The sequence below is a fragment of the Ornithorhynchus anatinus genome, chromosome X5 (assembly GCF_004115215.2).
Source record: "Ornithorhynchus anatinus isolate Pmale09 chromosome X5, mOrnAna1.pri.v4, whole genome shotgun sequence".
NCBI classification, from domain to species: Eukaryota; Metazoa; Chordata; class Mammalia; order Monotremata; family Ornithorhynchidae; genus Ornithorhynchus; species Ornithorhynchus anatinus.
In genome coordinates, this window is record NC_041753.1 from 18,705,453 (window position 1) to 18,720,815 (window position 15,363).

Consider the following 15,363-nt stretch of genomic DNA (forward strand, 5'->3'; position numbering starts at 1 on the left):
TAAATCTTATATCCGGATCATAATGAATTCAGTTAGAGCATATATCTATCTCAACAGTTCAATATATTTGATTAATGGGCAAACAACTGCGTTCATAAAAGCAATTAACATTCAGTTATGGTTGTTTTTAGATATGTTATTTCAAATCAGATAGCTATGGAGGGTATTTGAAAAGGGTACTGCAAATGCTATTTTGTTAGATTTTAATGAATTACTAAATGCAAATTACTAGGTGTTGGAATACAAATATTTACTATTTTTACCAGACCCAAAGAGGGAAAGAATGATTTCATGAGTTGATGTAATCCATTTATTGGAATGGGGATCAAAAGTTCCTCAAGGATTGGCCAATATTCAGGTGATGTCGCCGAGTAGTGAAGTTTAATGCCACTGACTTAAATTGGAATGATTAACAGTGCAATAGTCATGTACTTCAACAGAGCTAATACTAGACCAAAGGAGAAGAGAGAAGGAGAGACAGCGAGAGAGAGAGTGAGAGAGAGAGGCTTTTGGATTTTTGTTCAAGTTCCTTGTGGGCAGAAACGATGTCTACGAACTCCGTTAAATTGTACCCTCCCAAGCACTTAGTACAGTGCTCTGAACACAGAAAGCACTCAATAAATGAGATTGATTACTATCAATTGATTATTTTTTATAAGACAGAGTACTTTTACTTGTGAAACTGACAAAAAAAGGTACAATGGTAATGTTAAACAATGAACAAAGGAGACCTGCCGGTTTCACCTCTACAATATCGCCAAGATCCGCCCTTTCCTCTCCACCCAAACGGCTACCTTACTGTTACGGGCTCTCGTTATATCCCGGCTAGACTACTGTGTCAGCCTTCTCTCTGACCTCCCTTCCTCCTCTCTCGCCCCGCTCCGGTCTATTCTTCACTCCGCTGCCCGGCTCATCTTCCTGCAGAAACGATCTGGGCATGTCACTCCCCTTCTTAAACAACTCCAGTGGTTGCCTATCGACCTCCGCTCCAGACAAAAACTCCTCACTCTAGGCTTCAAGGCTCTCCATCACCTTGCCCCTTCCTACCTCTCCTCCCTTCTCTCTTTCTACCGCCCACCCCGCACGCTCCGCTCCTCTGCCGCCCACCTCCTCACCGTCCCTCGGTCTCGCCTATCCCGCCGTCGACCCCCGGGTCACGTCCTCCCGCGGTCCCGGGACGCCCTCCCTCCTCACCTCCGCCAAACTGATTCTCTTTCCCTCTTCAAAACCCTACTTAAAACTCACCTCCTCCAAGAGGCGTTCCCAGACTGAGCTCCTCTTCTCCCTCTACTCCCTCTGCCATCCCCCCTTTACCTCTCCGCAGCTTAACCCTCTTTTTCCCCTTTTCCCTCCGCTCCTCCACCTCTCCCTTCCCATCCCCACAGCACTGTACTCGTCCGCTCAACTGTATATATTTTCGTTACCCTATTTATTTTGTTAATGAATTGAACATCGCCTTGATTCTATTTAGTTGCCATTGTTTTTATGAGATGTTCTTCCCCTTGACTCTATTTATTGCCATTGTTCTTGTCTGTCTGTCTCCCCCGATTAGACTGTGAGCCCGTCAAACGGCAGGGACTGTCTCTATCTGTTGCCGACTTGTTCATTCCAAGCGCTTAGTACAGTGCTCTGCACATAGTAAGCGCTCAATAAATACTATTGAATGAACAAATACTGTATTATCAAAAGATTAATTAGTGCACAATTCAAAAATGCCTCTCTGTTGTGTTATTAGATAGCCATACATATTCACTTGAATATATAACAAAGTATTTGTGGGGAAAGAGAAGCTTAATGTCAAGTAAATTTCTGTGAGCATACAAAGTTATGTGTGCTGTTAAATTGTTATTTTGGTAATTGTTAAGTTTTAGTGAAGCTCAACAAAGGTATCATCTGATGGGGTTTTATTCTTAAATAAAATGTCAATCATAGTTAAATGATTGCACAATTAAAAGTTTTTTCCGCCTGCTAGATAATTCATATGTGGCAGGAAGTTTAAATTGTTTCAAAATATGTATGCCTTGTGGAAGATTAGGTTATAAAGATTTGAAAGTATAAAGAGTTCCATTTTATGAACAGAGCCAGAATTCAAACCTTAGATAAATGCTCAAAATGTTGTTTATGTGGCCGACAATTAGAACACTAAGTTAAACCTCATAACATTTCAACAAAGAATGCTGATCCTTTCATTTATATGAGAAGGTGACATCTTGCTAATTAATATAAATACATTGCAGTGAGAACCTTTAAATTAATGTTGCTTACATCAATATTTATTAGTTGTTGAGGTGGAAGAAGAATTATTTCATTAAGAGCTTACATCTGGACCATTTAGTATTCACTTCCTGAATCAAATGGTGAGAATGGAATATTTTAATTAATGTAGCTCACATTATGTCTTAACATGAGCAATTTAAAAATCTAGAATATGTTGGGAAAGTGATAAAAGGAGCTTCTGAGAAAAAAAAATTGCACTCCCTTACTGAATCCCCAACTTTGTTAAGGGGATCAAATACAAAAAGCTGATCATAAAATTTATAGTCATTGTAAAAATCTAGACTTGAATGAAGAAGTGAGAAAACGATGGCCTTAGCATCTCTGACATCAAAAGTAATTTAGACCTAAGTTCTTAAAAAAAAAAAAAATCTTAGGTGATATCTCATATTTCAAGCAGGCTTGCTGTCTCTCTGCAATTCTTGGGAGTAAAGACAAAAATATTTCAAATCATTTTGATGCTATACTTCTTGAGAATGAAAGATCACTATTTGTACATCATTAAAAGAGCACCCTCGGACTGATCTTGAAATATTTTTATGATATCTGCAGCACAGCACATACTTTACCAAGTCTTGTTGAATATAAACAACCATTCCAGTGGTCCTTATTCTAGTTAACCCAATTGAGCCATATGTATTATTTAATAAATACTTATGATGTATTTTTATATACAGATATATCTTAAAAAGATGCCTCTCCTGACAAACAAAATGACAAAAAAATTTTAAATCCATTCATATTAAAAAAATAGTCAATGTGCTTTAGCTAAACTAAATCAATGTATTTAAGATGCATAGATATATTTCAGAAGCAGCATGGTGCAGTGGAAAGAGCACGGGCTTTGGAGTCAGGGCTCATGAGTTCGAATCCCAGGTCTGCCGCTCTAATTCAGCCTTTAAAACAAAATTAATTGTGATATTGGGTTTGCCCTGTGCAGATCCAGATGATTAGTTCACAGGGTATTTGAGAAAGTTTATTTGGAGGGAAAAAACAAGATAATCCAAGAATAAAATTGAATGCTTCATGTCAATTACTAACAACTTGTTTATCAGATTTCCACTGACATGTAATGTATAAAAACTGCTTAAGTTTCATTATTGTTTATAGGAGGGTGGGTTGTTTTGCTCTTACATCCCTTCTAGAATGTTACCTCTAGACTTTTTAATGACTATTTATGGTTTCTTCACGTAGAAAGGTTGCATATAAATTCTTTATGAATTCCAGAGCTCACTTCCCTGAGGTTTCTGACAGGGTAAATGACAGATTAGGAATCGTGAAGGCATTGATCGGGACATCTTTGCTCCTATTTTAACCAATTTGTCTTTGTTCTTTCCTGGCTGCACCCCAAGGCTCAAACAATTGGATGATTTTTTAGAAAGTCAAAAACGGCTTAGTAAATAAGAATTTTCAATAGGCAAACTAAAAGGAATGCAGGAGTTGTGCTGAAGAAATAGAGCGACATCTGTAAATGCTTCCCATTATTCTTGATGCAATCAAGCAAATTACCTAAGCTGAAGAGCCAGTGAGGAAAAAAAAGTGATTGTGGGATCTGCTCTGATTGTACAGTTACCAGGTTCATTCCAAGATATGTACACATACATTATATTAAAGCCTTTTTTTTCCAGTAACTGAGCCACTTAAGATGGCAAAGACTGATTTACGCAAACTCATCACTCTGAAGGGATTCCTTTCAGAAGGGAGATCACTTCCAGGGCATGGTACGTAAAATCTTATCATGGAGCAATTTCACCACAGAAGGAACCAGCAAACAGCTGCAAGGATTGAGGGAAAACTGTCATTACAATTAATGCTGAGAGAAAAATGAAATAAATTCATAAGTAGTACTCCAAAGCATCTCTCGCTTTGGGAAACTGATTCAAATATAGGTACACTCAGTTTTTCTATACCATATGTTCTCATTATGTGTTTTCGACAGAAGGCTGCTAGAGAATTAGGGAATGATGCTCCAACAACACATCTCTTTTCACCCAGTGGCTCCCTCAAGTTTTCAGCCTATCTCCCTCCTACCACTCCTTTCCAAACTTCTTGAGTGAGTTGTCAGCACTACTCTAGTCATCTTGTCTTGTCTTGTGCCGTCGAGTCGTTTCCAACCCATAGCGACACCACGGACACATCTCTCCCAGAATGCCCCGCTCTCCATCTGCAATCATTCTGGTGGTGCATCCATAGAGTTTTCTTGGTAAAAATCCGGAAGTGGCTTACCAATGCAGCCTTCTGCACAGTAAACTCGAGTCTCCGTCCTCAACTCTCTCCCATGCCGCTGCTGCCCAGCAAGGGTGAGTTTTGACTTGTAGCAGATTGCCTTCCACTCACTAGCCACTACCCAAGCTAGGAATGGAATGGCTAGGCCTCTGCTTGACTCTCCCTCTCATAGCCGAGACTGGTAGAGTACTGGAAACTCCCCAGGTGTGACCCTGAGAGGGGTACTGTAGTCATCACTGACGTTGATATAAGAAAATCAAGTCAGACTCAGTCCAGGTCCCACATGAAGCTGACAGTAGGAGGGAAAACATATATTGAATCCCTATTTAACAAATGAGGAAACTATGTCACAGAGAAATTAAGGTCACACAGCAGGCAAGTTGCAGAGCTGGGATTATTTACCAGGTTCCCTGACTCCCAGACCTACACTCTTTCCACTAGTCCATACTGTTTCTTCTTCTTACTTATCTTTGCCAATCACCTGCCATAATCCAACTGGCGTGCTTTATTCTTCTCAAGCCAACCTGCTCATTTTCTTGTCTCCTGCTGGTAACCTCTTACAACCTCCCTCCTGCCTATAACTCTCTCCCACTTCACATCCATCAGAGCACTGTTCTCCCTTTCCTCAAAGCCCTTCTGAATTCACATCTCCTTCAGAAGGCCTTCCCTGATTAATCTCTCATCTCTTCACATTAAATTTCTCATCTCCACACCTTATATCTCCCTCAACTGCCACTTCAGCACTGCCATACCACATAAGTGCTTGGGTTCTCACCCACCCCCTGAATCCCATCCTTGTGGAATTAATGTACCTACCTTGAAACTTTATCTAACCTTGGCTTCACTGACACTATCCTCCCTTGGTTCTCCTATCTCTCTGACCATTCCTTCTCACTCTCTTTTGCAGGCTCCTTCTCTGCCCACACCGTCTGACAGGGGGACCCCTCAAGGCTCATGTCTGGGTCTTTTTCTATTCTATAATCACACCCACTTCCTTGGAGAACTCACTGGCTTCAACTATTATCTCTATATAGATGATTCCCAAAACTACAGCACCAGCCCTGATTTCTCTCCTTCCCTTCAGTCTTGCATTTCCTCCTACCTTCAGAACATCTCTAAATGGTTGTCCCGCGGACACCCTGAACTGGACATATGTCTCCTTGCTGACCTCCCTGCCTCCTGTCTCTTCCCACTCTAGTGCATACTTCACTCTGCTGCATAAATCATTTTTCTGAAAAAACTTTGGTCCATGTCTCCCCATTACTCAAGAACCTCCAGTGGTTGCCCATCCATCTCTTCCTCAAAAGGAAACTCCTTGCCGTTGGCTTGAAAGCTTTCAATCAGCTTGCCCCCTCCTACCTCACTGATCTCTTACTACAACCCAACCCACACTTTGCTGCTCTAGTGCCAGCTTGTTTGATGTTCCCCAGTCTTGCCAGGTCAGAAAGAAGGATGTAAGACAAAAACACAAGGAATATAGATATGATGTGTAGAAGAAGGTCAGATGCAAAGCCAAGGGGGCAAACAAGATGTAATGGTTATGTGTAAGAGGAAAGGCCAAGCTTGCAATATAGGTGAAAAGTCAAGTCCTGTGAGAAGATGCCGACCAACACCAGAAGACAAGGATAAATGAAAGGAGACTACCCGACCACCCTTGAAGCTGCCAGCCTTTCCACATCTTGCTTCTTTGGGAAGAATGGGAAATTTCTCAGAAAAAAAGCCCACAAATTGCCACTCTGTCACGGAAAGAGCAGACCGAGGGTTAAGAGTGTATAAATAACAAAATCATTCAAACTGTAGCAAGTCTTCTGGTATGTTGTTGGTCAGGTTGAGAGGCTCCCTTCTGAGTGTACTTGAAGTAGAGAAGCAGGGGAATGTAGCATCAAATTCCTCACTGGTTGGGTTAACTGGTGGAGTGGCTCCCTTCGTGGCACATCTGGAGTAAAAGTGGGGAGTGCAGCAATAAATAAGGGCTATTCTTGGACCAACCATGAGGCTCCGAGTCTTTTTTCTCCTTTTTTTTTTTTTGCTATGGAGGAAATGTTAAGGGAGCTCTCAGCAACCAAGTTTTCCTGTAATACTAACCACTGAGAAATTGGACCATCCCTGGTCCCCAAAGAGGTTCACAGAGTAAGACTAAAGGGAAGAGGGGGAGCTGGCAAAAGACATGTGGAGAAAGATGAAACATTAAAAAAACAACATAAAACACAAAGATAAAATAATAAAAACAATACAAGACTGTGGGGCCAGAAGAATAGAATTTCAGGCTCTTGTGGGTTAGAGTCCAACAGTTGCAACAGTCATAGCTACAGCCACAATCATGGTTTTTCCCAACATTTTAGAAGTTGAGAAGGCCCTCCTCTGCTGAACATGTTTCTCACCCTTCCCATCCTGGGTTAGGGAATGATGGGAAATTCAATTGGTGTTGGGTTGGAAAGCCTCTGTCCTTGGCTGCAGGCCTCTGGCCTGGTAGTTAGATAGAGGCTGAGCCTCTGGCCTGGTAGTTAGATAGAGGCTGAGATATCACTCAGTGGCTGGACTTCACTCAGAACATCACTCAACCCCTGCTGAAAAAGACTCCCAATTGTCCAGATGTTTGAATGAGTGTCTATAAAGCACTGCGTATTACCTTAATCATCAGGCTCTTCTATGTAACAGCTACTTGAGTATGGACATTGGCTCAAGAGTGATCAGAATAGCCTTCCAATAGTATGCCATCAATTTCAAAAAATGATTCACTTCCTCTTTGCCCTTTTCTCACCTTCATATGGATAAAGTACCATATCTGAGATCTCTTCATATTCAACTTATTATTATATTCTCCTGCACCTTAAAGGGCTTGAAAAACTCATCTATATTTCAGTTTAGAAAGTCCTCTGGAGGAATTTTTCTACTAAGTGCTAATTAAAATTCCATACCATGGGTGAAAAGAACATGCTCACCAAGTTTAGTCCAGGGAGATAAATCACTGGGACATTAATTGACTGTGGGGGGGGGGAACCCCACAAAACATTGCAATGAAACTAGATCATCCATTCACTTCAACAAGAATAATTCCTTTCAGTTCACCTGAAGAGTTAAGTGATAGTAGAAAACAACCATTCTGCCGTACGGTTTTTGAATCAGCTGCAGTAATGGGCAGTAGGGGCCAGCAAGCCTGGCAGTGCATGGTCAAAGAGTTAGCAGCATCATAGTGCTCCTTCTTGCTAAGGCAAGGGCAGATAGGAGTATGGTTCTGCACTAACCTCTTATAACGCAGCACATCTTAGCAATATACCTCAGCAAACTACATTAAAATAATTTAATGCATGCCCAGATGGCACCTGTCGGCAACAGCCTGACCTGAAGGGAAAGTACATCCCCAGACCACCTGCTCCCCATTTCGTTGCTCAGCTGGGGATTGGAGGAGCTCCTTCCTGAGGGACTGTGGCATCTCTGCCTGGAGGTCAGAAGCAAAGCAGCAAAGTGGCAGAGCATCGGTCTGGAAGCTGGAGGAGCCGGGTCACTAACCTTTAATGTGACCGTGAGTGAGTCACTTAGCTTCTCTGTACTTCAGTTTCCTCATTTGTAAAATGGGGATAACAACAACTGCCTCCTCTACCTACCTCACAGGGTTGTTGTGAGGGCTGAAATGAACTAGTTAATATGAGAGCACTGTGGGAACAAAAGTGCTATAAATAAAAAAGTTGGTATTTAAGTGCTTACTATGTGCAGAGCATTGTTCTAAGTGCTGGGGTAGATACAGGGCAATCAGGTTGTCCCACATGAGGTTCACAGTCTTAATCCCCATTTTACAGATGAGGTACCTGAGGCACAGATAAGTGAAATGACTTGCCCACAGTCATTCATTCATTCAATAGTATTTATTGAGCTCTTACTATGTGCAGAGCACTGTACTAAGCGCTTGGGATGAACAAGTCGGCAACAGATAGAGACAGTCCCTGCCGTTTGACGGGCTTACAGTCTAATCGGGGGAGACGGACAGACAAGAACAATGGCACTAAACAGCGTCAAGGGGAAGAACATCTCGTAAAAACAATGGCAACTAAATAGAATCAAGGCGATGTACAATTCATTAACAAAATAAATAGGGTAACGAAAATATATACAGTTGAGCGGACAAGTACAGTGCTGTGGGGATGGGAAGGGAGAGGTGGAGGAGCAGAGGGAAAAGGGGAAAAAGAGGGTTAAGCTGCGGAGAGGTAAAGGGGGGATGGCAGAGGGAGTAGAGGGGGAAGAGGAGCTCAGTCTGGGAACGCCTCTTGGAGGAGGTGATTTTTAAGTAAGGTTTTGAAGAGGGAAAGAGAATCAGTTTGGCGGAGGTGAGGAGGGAGGGCGTTCCAGGACCGCGGGAGGACGTGACCCAGGGGTCGACGGCGGGATAGGCGAGACCGAGGGACGGTGAGGAGGTGGGCGGCAGAGGAGCGGAGCGTGCGGGGTGGGCGGTAGAAAGAGAGAAGGGAGGAGAGGTAGGAAGGGGCAAGGTGATGGAGAGCCTTGAAGCCTAGAGTGAGGAGTTTTTGTCTGGAGCGGAGGTCGATAGGCAACCACTGGAGTTGTTTAAGAAGGGGAGTGACATGCCCAGATCATTTCTGCAGGAAGATGAGCCGGGCAGCGGAGTGAAGAATAGACCGGAGCGGAGCGAGAGAGGAGGAAGGGAGGTCAGAGAGAAGGCTGACACAGTAGTCTAGCCGGGATATAACGAGAGCCCGTAATAGTAAGGTAGCCGTTTGGGTGGAGAGGAAAGGGCGGATCTTGGCGATATTGTAGAGGTGAAACCGGCAGGTCTTGGTAACGGATAGGATGTGTGGGGTGAACGAGAGGGACGAGTCAAGGATGACACCGAGATTGCGGGCCTGAGGGACGGGAAGGATGGTCGTGCCATCCACGGTGATAGAGAAGTCTGGGAGCGGACCGGGTTTGGGAGGGAAGATGAGGAGCTCAGTCTTGCTCATGTTGAGTTTTAGGTGGCGGGCCGACATCCAGGTGGAGACGTCCCGGAGGCAGGAGGAGATGCGAGCCTGAAGGGAGGGGGAGAGGACAGGGGCGGAGATGTAGATCTGCGTGTCATCTGCGTAGAGATGGTAGTCAAAGCCATGAGAGCGGATGAGTTCACCAAGGGAGTGAGTGTAAATGGAGAACAGAAGAGGGCCAAGAACTGACCCTTGAGGAACTCCAACAGTTAAAGGATGGGAGGGGGAGGAGGCTCCAGCGTAGGAGACCGAGAATGATCGGCCAGAGAGGTAAGAGGAGAACCAGGAGAGGACAGAGTCCGTGAAGCCAAGGTGAGATAAGGTATGGAGGAGGAGGGGATGGTCGACAGTGTCAAAGGCAGCAGAGAGGTCAAGGAGGATCAGAATGGAGTAGGAGCCATTGGATTTGGCAAGAAGGAGGTCATGGGTGACCTTAGAGAGAGCAGTCTCGGTAGAGTGGAGGGGACGGAAGCCAGATTGGAGGGGGTCTAGGAGAGAATGGGAGTTAAGGAATTCTAGGCATCAATTGTAGATGACTCGTTCTAGGATTTTGGAAAGGAAGGGTAGTAGGGAGATAGGACGATAACTGGAGGGGGAAGTGGGGTCAAGAGTGGGTTTTTTTAGGATGGGGGAGACGTGGGCATGTTTGAAGGCAGAGGGGAAGGAGCCCTTGGAGATTGAGTGGTTAAAAATAGAAGTTAAGGAAGGGAGGAGGGCAGGGGCGATGGTTTTAAGAAGGTGAGAGGGAATGGGGTCCGAGGCGCAGGTGGAGGGGGTGGCACTTGCGAGGAGGGAGGAGATCTCCTCTGAGGATACTGCAGGGAAGGATGGGAAAGTAGGGGAGGGGGTTGGTGGGAGGGAGGGGAGAGGCGGAGGGGTGACTGTGTCACACAGCTGACAAGTGGCAGATCAGGGATTCGAACCCATGACCTCTGACTCCGAAACCCGTGCGCTTTCCACTGAGCAATGCTACTTCTCTATAGAATATTCACCTCCAGACTGTGAGCTCGTTTTGGGCAGGGATCGTGGGGAATTCTGTAATATTGTACTCCCCCAAGTGCTTAGTATTGTGGTCTGGACAAAGAGTTCGATAAAAGAAGCAGAAAAGCAGCATGGCTTAGTGGAAAGAGCATGGGCTTGGGAGCCAGAGGTCATGAGTTCAAATCCCAGTTCAGCCACTTGTCAGCTGTGTGACTTTGGGCAAGTTACTTAACTTCTCTGTGCCTCAGTTACCTCATCCGTAAAATGGGGATGAAGACTGTGAGCCCCATGTTGGACAACCTGATCACCTTGTATCCTCCCCAGAGCTTAGAACAGTGCTTTGCACATAGTAAGCACTTAACAAATACCATCATTATTATTATTAATGATAAATACAATTGATCGACTGGAGGTACTACTTTTGCCGATGCCATGGGACTCTCTGTACTAAGTTATATCTGGCTGGAGGGCAGCCCCTCAGCACCAGCACTAAGAGCAGCAGCAGTACTTCCTTCTAAGAGCAAGTCAAAAGGCAGACAGAAGGACAGAGGAAAGGCTTTGACTGTGTCATCTTTTTCCTACTGCTGAGACCAACTGGCTGCCTGAGGAGATGATCGTCTTGGAGGAAGGAAGGTGAAAGTCTATGTGCATATCCCCATTCTAGGCTCCCTACTTCCTGTTCAGTAAAGCTGATACAAAGGCTGGCAAGAATAGCATCTTCATGCCAAAACCACACCATGCTCTTGAACATAAATATTTATTCCTAAACATACAATATCTACTTGAGCCAACCTGTGGTTTGTGCTATGTCCACATAGTCTTTAAGTGAGAAAACATTCTTCTATTGTACCCTATCACTCAACATTATTTATTGATAAACTACTGTGTGCAGAGCACTACAGAGCACTCCAAGCACTTTGGTGCATACAATAGAGGTAGAAAACATGATTTCAGCCCTCAAACAACTTCACATATAGTCAGAGATATAGTCTATTTATAGCATCTTGTGAAAACGGGTGTTAAAATTAGGTGCAGCAGACTGTTTGGGTAGATCAATCCTTTCACTGGAACAAATTTAAGGTGCAGATAATGAAGTAGCATTTATTAGCACCATATCTGTAATCTACCAGTCTACACTTCAAGGCCATTAATAAATGTAATTCATGATGCTTGGTGCCAATACTGAGGATGGAGTAAAAGACTAATGTAACCCTAAAACTGGAAAGTAGGAAATGGAGATTTAAAATAGTAGATTTAATCCCTCTTGTTGAATCAACAACTTAAAACTGCAAAAATGTGAAGTTTATGAATTACCCAACTCATACTGTGTTTGCTGCTGGTTGGCAATTTATTCCTAGGACCTCAGAAACAAGATGTCTCTAACTGTTCTGATAAGATTTCAAGAAACATTCCCTATAGTGCTGTGAGTTTTCTTCATTGCGGGTTCATCAAATATGCAAATGATTCATCCAGAAGAACTGATTGTTCTTTTTAGTTGATGGTTTAGGCGAGAAGGGTGAATGGCCTTGTAGTGACAACTAATGTCTTCAGAGTTTCAGGATGCTTTGAAATGCTCAGGAGTCCCAAAAAGGAGACAATTGAGGTGAAGGTGATTGTGGTGAATTGCTTTTATAACAAGCCTTACTAGAAAAACCACCACATATCACTGATCAGCCCCATTATCATCAATTATGATCACTAATCTGTTTATTGATCATGATGCTCTCTACTCTGAGCAAGGTCAAAAGTGCATGCACAGAGTGGGGAACAAAAAGGAGGATGAGTAGGGGAAAGCAATCAGAGATGCAGAGTGGAGAAATAAAGGACAATTCAATATCTGTGTCTATCCATGATAAGCTGAAGTTTGAAAATAAATCCTAGAATCCATGTGTGTCTCAGTGGGAATGAGGATGACTGACTTTTAGTCATTTAAATGAGAAGCAGCATGGCCTAGTGGAAAAAGCACAGCCCTGAGAGTCAGAGGACCTTGGTTCAAATCCTATTATCTGCTGTGTGACCTTGGGCAAGTTACTTAACTTATCTCGACCTCAGTTTGCAAAATGGGGATTCAAAACCTGTTCTTCCTGCTACTTAGTGAGCTCCAAGTGGGACCTGATTATCTTGCATTAGCTCCAGTGCTTAGCACAGTCCTCAGCACACAGTAAGCACTTAGATATTATTTTTATTATCACTATTAAATTTAGGGAAATTTGATACTGATATTTGCTGGGGCAATTCAGCAATAAATGGCTCAAATATATCAGTCTGAGCTGACATAGAATAGGCATTAATATGCGCCTCCTGATTGGCCAAAGGAATCCGGCCAATTCAAAGCTCCTGGTTCAAGAGTGCTGGATGGTCTGAGCTCCCCTTTCTCTTCATCCCACCTAGAATACCTACAAATAACAGTGGTGATTAGCTACATCTAACTTGATATCTCTAAGCAACCGGGAGCCATGAGAAAGGTAGCCCTCTTCCTATAAGCAATAGTGTCGGTCCGTTTTCACAGGCACTCATAAGTGAACTTCGCCATCAGAGATGTCTTTTTTGAATACAAAGGAAAACTATATAAGTATATAGTCTCCATACAATCAGAAAGGATGGTCAATTAAAGAGAGGGTGATAATCCAAACTTAGCTTCCTTCCTCTCTCCTTCACCTCCCTTCTTTCATCCACTGGACAAAGGGATCTGATCCAGATTTAGGAGACTGTAGTGTTAAACATATCTGAAATGCTTTCTTTCAAAAAAATACTGATCTCTCAGTTTCTGGGCAGACTTGGAGACAGGGGTTTTGCCTCCAAAAACTTTAGTGTAGTCTGAACATCACAATTCCCACTAACAGTTCGGAATTTAATATTGTCTTCTCTGAGCAAAAAAATGAACCAAAACCTTATTTCCCTAACTAAAAATTGTCTATCTAAAATATGTTTAAAAGCAGTTATTAATGAATTATGTCAGCGGAATATAAATCTTAAGAGAGTGAGTGATAAAGGGATTTTTTTTTCTGGGTGATTCTTTGATGAAATTTGAAGAGACTTGAATGGCTAGGCCTGAAGCTTAAATGTGCTTTATGTTACTTTAGTTATGAAACTTGACCTTCTAGAGTTTTCATAGCATTTTCTCACCATGTGCAACTTCAAAAAATTTGAACACTGAAAGATAGGATGACTCAAGAGATTAGTAATGTATTCTACAGAACCATTTACTTCTAACTTCAGCCTTTACATCTAGTGCGGCTAATGGCTATTGGCAGCCAAAAAGCAAAGTGAACTGGTGAGTTCTACTTATTTCCAAAGCTCTCGGCACTACCTATGCCAATTCAATTGGAGTAAATACACTCAGTTCTCCTCTGATTTGGGGTTGCATTCTTGGTGAACCCCGCACTGAGGAAAACTCATGGTATTGCAGGCACAATCTTGACTGATGGTTCATGGATGTCCACAACTGTTTTTTTTCACATCAGGTTGTGCACTACCTAGATAGACCCACACTGTCAGAAGAACATTCCCAAATTCTCTAACACTGTTTCATCCAAAATACGTAGTGCAGACCTAGGTTATAGAAGAACTGAGTGTATCTTCTACTGCTTTTTTTCTAAAGATGCCTCCTTTCATTAATAATTCAGTTGGGTGAACAGGAGATCAGATGTATTGTTATAACGTCCTCACTAAATATCTGATGAGGGACAAAGGGAGGATGACAGATAAAGGGAGAAATGCACTTAATGCGATCCCATGGTCCACTGCAGTCCCGTTCGTAACAGATTTGGGGTTCAGTCCAACCAAACTAAAAGCACCCCGTGGAGGGTTGCTAAATTTAGCTGGGTATGAGGGATAATAATAATGATAATTATGGTATTTGTTAAGCGCTTACTATGTGCCAAGCACTGTTCTAAGCGCTGGGGTAGATAAAAGGTAATCAGGTTGTCCCACATGGGGCTCCCAGTCTTCATCCTCATTTTCCAGATGAGGCCCAGAGAAGTTAAGCGGCTTGTCCGAGGTCACACAGCAGACAAGTGGTGGAACCGGGATTGAACCCACGTCCTCTGACTCCCAAGCCCGGACTCTTTCCACTAAGCCATGTGAGATCCTACCCCTGATGTAGTGGCTGCCCAAATGTAGAAGATATAGAAGAGTGGAAGAAGGGGCTATGCAGAGGTTGTAAAGCCTTTTCCTTCACCCTTCCTCTTCCTTAGTAGTGGCAGAAACCATTGCAGCAGCCACTAAAGCTGGAATGATCTTTTCTGGCCGGGGGTGGGGGTGGTGGGGGCGAAGGGAGGATGGCTGAATGGTGGGAGATCATCTCTCAGTCTCTTTATGCTAGAGTGTGTGCTCCTTGAAGGCAGAGATCATGTGCACTCATTCCACTCTGCTCTCCCAAACACTTAGTATTTTGCTCATCATGAGCCCCCAAAACGCTACGCTTCCAAACTCCCTAGACTGGCCATAGTGGCAGAGCTCCTATTAATCAACCAGTGAATCAATCAATCATATTTATCGAGCGCTTAGTGTGTGCAGAGCACTGTTCTAAATGCTTGGGAGAGAACAACATAATTAAGTGGGTAGACATGTTTCCTGCTATTAACATGGAAACAGGCAGAGGATGACAGTAGGCAGTGACAAGTCCTTTCATTCCTCTCCGTTCCTCTTTTCCTCTGACTTTCCCTCTCTCTTTATCTTCTCCCCTCCCCTGACCTCTTTACTTCTGCTCTTTCTTTTCTTCCTTTTCTCTCTATATCAATCAATAGTATTTGTTTAACTTTTACTGTGTGCAGAGCACCATAACAAGTGCTACAGACATAGATTTAGGAGTCTCCTGACCCTCAGTCCCAGGTTCTTTCTCCTAGGTCTATGGTGGAAGGTAAATTTAAAAAGATTGGTTAGAAAATTAAAGAATGGATTTTGCCTA

The 15,363-nt window shown here is 43.2% G+C and overlaps 1 non-coding gene across 1 annotated transcript; it reads right to left on the reverse strand.

Annotated features, from left to right (window-relative positions):
- Positions 1 to 4,584: 4,584 nt before the first annotated feature.
- LOC114808635 lies at positions 4,585 to 4,722 on the reverse strand. Its single transcript, XR_003756479.1, has one exon. It is a non-coding gene; the product is annotated as a small nucleolar RNA SNORA7 (small nucleolar RNA).
- Positions 4,723 to 15,363: the final 10,641 nt, after the last annotated feature.